This window comes from Arvicanthis niloticus, chromosome 3 (assembly GCF_011762505.2).
Source record: "Arvicanthis niloticus isolate mArvNil1 chromosome 3, mArvNil1.pat.X, whole genome shotgun sequence".
Classification (NCBI taxonomy): Eukaryota; Metazoa; Chordata; class Mammalia; order Rodentia; family Muridae; genus Arvicanthis; species Arvicanthis niloticus.
Window position 1 is genome coordinate 124,934,846 of NC_047660.1, and position 5,159 is coordinate 124,940,004.

The 5,159-nt window shown below is 42.1% G+C and overlaps 1 non-coding gene across 1 annotated transcript; it reads left to right on the forward strand.

Annotated features, from left to right (window-relative positions):
- The first annotated feature begins 4,699 nt into the window (after positions 1 to 4,699).
- On the forward strand, positions 4,700 to 4,848 carry LOC117706399 (small nucleolar RNA SNORA48). The gene has a single exon (XR_004606507.1). It is a non-coding gene; the product is annotated as a small nucleolar RNA SNORA48 (small nucleolar RNA).
- The last annotated feature ends 311 nt before the right edge of the window (positions 4,849 to 5,159 follow it).

Below are 5,159 nucleotides of genomic sequence, written 5' to 3' on the forward strand. Positions count from 1 at the left end.
TTTTTTAAAGTCAAAGAAAGAGCATAAAATGAATCTATGCAAACTGTAGACTTTGCCAGGAGGAAACAACCTTCTTTTGTGGGCCTCAACAAAGCAGCCCCATCTTGTGCCTTCCTCCCCTTTGTCTAGTTTATAGCTGTCCTTTCTGGTGTGTGTGTGTGTGTGTGTGTTATACCATTTTCATGTACGTGCCCACAGAGGCCAAAACAAGGTATCAGAACCTTTGGAACTGGAGACATAGACAATTGTGACCTACCTGATTTGTGTTCTGGGAACCAACCCTGGATCCTCTGCATAAACAGCAAATACTACTAACAACTCCATCTCCAACATTTTAAATCTTAAGGAGGGACAATTGGGATGCCCCACTTCCTTTACCATCAACGTTTTTAACTTGTAAAATTGGTGTGTTAACAGGAATAAAGGAAGTAAGGCACAAAGCCTTACATGAAGGAAGAGTCTATCCTCAATGGCCTTCAAGACTGCAGATGTCTAACCAGCTACGTAACAGCTTGGGTGAGAATGGAAATTTGTGGCTCCAATGGTGTCCATTTTGCAATGAGGAAACCTGGGCTTGCAAGAGGTGAAGGTCAGTTTTAGTCTTATAGCTAGTTGCAACTGAGATTGCAATAGGACCAACTCTTCCTAATTCCTACCTCCTCCCCAAAAGCTGCCTTTTACTTTCTGCTAAGCAATGTGTATAAAAATCTTCCCTGCATCTCCTTGTGTTTAATTTTCGTAACAATCTTATGAGGCAGGTCCTGATAATTAAGTTGTATGAACTAGAAGAGAAAATTCAGAGGGGGAGAGGAAATTACACATGGTCCTTTGCAGTGGAAGCTCTTGGCAGAGCTGCCTCCCATTTCCTCTCTTAGCTGATTAGAAATGCTGGTGACTTTGTGGCTAGGTCTTAGAAAAAGGGTTTGAAGATGCCAGATTAAACAAAGGCTTTCTGTTCAATAGATAGAATATTTGCTTGAAATGAACATTTTCAAAATGATGCTATCATTGTCCAAATCAAAACAAAGCAATGTAACAAAACTTCTCCCTGATAGTTTAAATGGCTCATGTACTTTAAATGGGAACATTTACCATAACCTAGAGAAGTTACTATTTTCACTTATTGTTTAGAACAATTTAATCCATCATGATGTTGATTTGACTGTAACATAAGATTCTAATGTAATTTTTATGCATTGAAATGACTGAGGCTATTTTCCTCATTCCTATGCCTTTGTTCTTGGTGACAGCACAGGCTGGTTTTGGATTTCAGGGAGGAAAGTGACAGGATCATTTCTGGACACTTTCTATGAAAGCTTTGTTGAAGTTCCTATTCAAATGAGTGTACAAATATTTCCCCCTTTACACAGGAGATGAGTCCCAAAAGGCTGTAATATTGTCTTGTTCAGGGTGTGCTGAGTCCTGCTTCATAGCTTTGGATGAGAGCTAGAGACAGACCATGATCAATGTGTGCTTGTTAAGACAAAGAATGGTTTTGTAATACAAGTGATAACCCACCAGCACATCTGTTCTGCCAGTTGCAATTTTAGCACATTGCATTTTTCTTAAAGCATCAAGAATAGCAAAAGATTAATATTAAAAATTATTTCGAAATGATGCAAGAATACACAAAAATTATCCAATCTTGATATTAGAATGTGATATTTACAAGCACCTGAAGCAGGTTGAGAAGCGTATGTTCAAGATTGGTTTCCCAAATTGATAGACCATGGCAAGGGAGTATTGATTTTCGCTTGTCTGTTTCTTTTTCTTTCTTCAGCACATGCTTCAAAGGGGTCAGATCTGAGCCATTTACTCTTTCACACCAAAAACTGGATCTTTAAAACACAAGGGAAATTCTGCCTTTCTCTCTTTCCTCTGAGATAGAACAATGAAGGGCTAAAACCTTTGTGAGTCAGAAGGTTCTTTGTTTCTTAGGTGCTTTGTGAAATGAAGAAAGCATGTAAAATTCATAGCAAAGAAAGGAATGGGGTAGGGGAGAACGTGGTGGGAGGGATGGACATGGTAAGGAGGGGACACAAAAATTCACTGAGAAGCTTAGGTTTTTCTAAAAAAAAAAAAAAAATGAAGGGATTAGAATTGGAGATTTCTTGCCATGTCATATTTTAATGCGATTAATATGAAAATCCCCCAAAGATGTCTGGGCTGACAGTGAGTCCATCAAACGTACAGAGCTGCTGAGACTTGGGTGTAAGATGTGGACCTCATACTCTGATGATATATGGAGCTTCTAGGCGGGGTTATTGAAGCAGCTGCAGAATCAGAGGGCAAATGCTCACCTGAACTGTGTAACCCCAATGACTCACTGGGATCCATTTTCTAGGAATTATAAACAATGCCTGCTCTGTCTACATCTGCAGGCTGTTCAGAGTACCACTTGGCAGAGCTTCAACAACGCATGCAGCGGAAATGCATTGCATTGGTCAGAGAACTGAGAGGAAAGGAAGTTGAGATAAAACATGAGGCAGGGTGGTGGACACAGAAGCAGCCATTTGGTCAAGGTATCCTGGTCACATGACTGATGGGGAAAGGGGGGCTGCTCCTCCTTCCCCATTGCTCTTGTTGCCCAGGAGACACCCCACTTACTGTTCCAAACTCGGGACTGGCAGAATGAGCGATACAACCCAACGATACCACCTATTCCCATACATTTGTTAGCCAGTGAGTTCTCTCTAAGCCCCAAATACAGGTAGATCTATTTTTTTATGATATGAACACAGTTTGTCCCTCAGAAGTCCATACGCCCAAAGTTTGGTTCCTTATGTGGCAGTGTTTAGGTGTTGAAACTTTTAAGGAATGGAGCCTTCTGGATGATAATTGGGTCAGGGGAGGATAGTAACCTCAAGATGGATTAATACTATTTTACAGTAACAGGTTACTGAGGGTGAGTCAGGTCCTGAGATCACAAAGCTTACTGAATCTCTCTTCTGCATGTGTTCCTGCCATTTCAGTGTCATCACAAGAGCCTGTCAGATGCAGACAGCATGTTCTCATTGTTTTAGAACCTCTCTTTCCTTATAAGATACCCAGCCCTGGGTATTTTGTTACAGCATCACAGAGCCAGCTACCAACTACCATACTAATCTCTTTTCTCTCTTTGTCTTTCACCCAGAAAATATGGCCTATTTTTATTCAGACCTAGGGTAACTCAGCTATCCTTTAAATAGATGTGTAAATTCTGATACAGTAGATGCAGAATAGTAATAAAATAAACCAGTTACACATATGTGCAACAAATGTAATTGTAGATCAAAAACAATACTGAGGGGCGAATACAACATACACACATACACACGCAAACACATATGTTAAAAGGTAGGGGAAACTAATCCCCTACTTTGTAAGTAGTAAATATACTGTTAAAATCAATTATCAAGAAGGTCAAGAGTCAGTTATGTCTGGGAAAGAGAGACTGTGATCAGGAAAAGACAGGCTGAGAGTCTTAGGGGTCTAGCCCCATTCCTACTTGTTAGATTGTTTAACAGGTAAGTTTCTTTAGAATTATGTATTATATTGAGGCTATATGGTACTCATTTTGCAATCAATGTCATATTTTACAATAAAAAAAAAGAAAAGCAAAAGAAATTATAGTCAAGTATAACAAAGAGGCAGAGCAGAAAGCTTCAGTCTGCCCACTGTTCCCAATCTGTGAGCTTCCTTTTGCCCTGGGCCTGGGTACACATAGTTGCCCTCTCCGTGCTTCCTACTGGGGGCAGATGCTGTCTTTCAGATCCTGTGCTTCTGCCCTCTAAAGCCTTCCTGCACCACCCACAACACTTCCTGCTTGACACATTACAGCCTGTTCTCACTGCTGCCTTCACTGGCTTCTTCACACTAAGCTGGGCACTGTCTGTGGGCAGTGCCTCACGTGTCATATACCCCGAGCTCTTAGCCCAGGACCTGGTTCATAGTGGTGGCTGTGAAAGCTGTTGATTGTCACAACCCAAGTGGCCCACAACGCACTCACATGTCTAGTTTCTAAGTGTAGCTGAAGTCAAGTTTCAGTGGAAATGAAAACATGCTACACTGCATATTCTGTGGAGCTGAAGAAACAAGCCCTAGCTGGGGATATTCTTTATCACAATATGGCTCCTAATAGAGACGTAAGTTCTCCATTCACACTGAACGTTGAGCTAAGCTGACTTAAAGATCACATGACTTTTACAGCTAGTGATCCAGGGAGGTTGGTATGCCCACAATCCCACTGCTACGTTGACTTGAGTTTGCCATCTGTCCCTATTGCCTAATCATCTCTTCCAGCTCCTTATAAGTGATTTATTGTCGGAGATGTCTTAGTGTTTCTATTGCTGTGAACAGACACCATGACCACAGCAACTCTTATAAAGGAAAACATTTAACTGGGGCTGGCTTACAGTTCAGAGATTCAGTCCATTATCATCATGGTGGGAAGCATGGTAGAATGCAGACAGACAGGGTGCTGAAGAAGGAGCTGGGAGTTCTACAACTGGATCCACAGTAGAAGGAAGAGAGAGTGGCACAGGACCTGCACTGGGCTTCTGAAGCCCCAAATCCCACTCCCAGTGACCCACTTCCTCCAACAAAGCCATGTCTATCCCAACAAAGCCACACCTCCTAATAGTGTTACTCCCTGTGAGCCAATTGGGGGGAGAGTTTCATTCAAACCAGCAAAAGGGGAAAATATCTTTATAACAAACAATGCCCCCTCGGCAATGGTCAAAGAGACACTTTGTATTGTATTGTATTGTTCTTATACCAGTCAGGGGCAGAACAGATGGCAGTCTTTTGTTCATCCTAGCTTGATGCCTGGCTTGGTGACCAAAGCTGTCTTATGCCTAGGACTCCCAAAAATAAAATAAAGTAAAATAAAATAAAATATAAAATAAAATACAGGCAGCACAGTGTGGGAAGAGGAATACAGACTGAGACCTGCAGACCACCGTGCTACCCACAGAACCGTCCTCCTGTGCAAGGAACAGGTCACAGATGTCCACTTGCCACTACACAGCATAGATGGAGGATGTCACCCAGGAGCCTGCCAGCCAGCAGGGTGGCCAGCCTGCAGCAGGGGCCACCACAATGTACAAGTATGCAGAGGACAGATGGGAGAGAAAGTGAAGTGGTGCAGCTTGAACATTGTGAAGAGAGATGGAACTGGA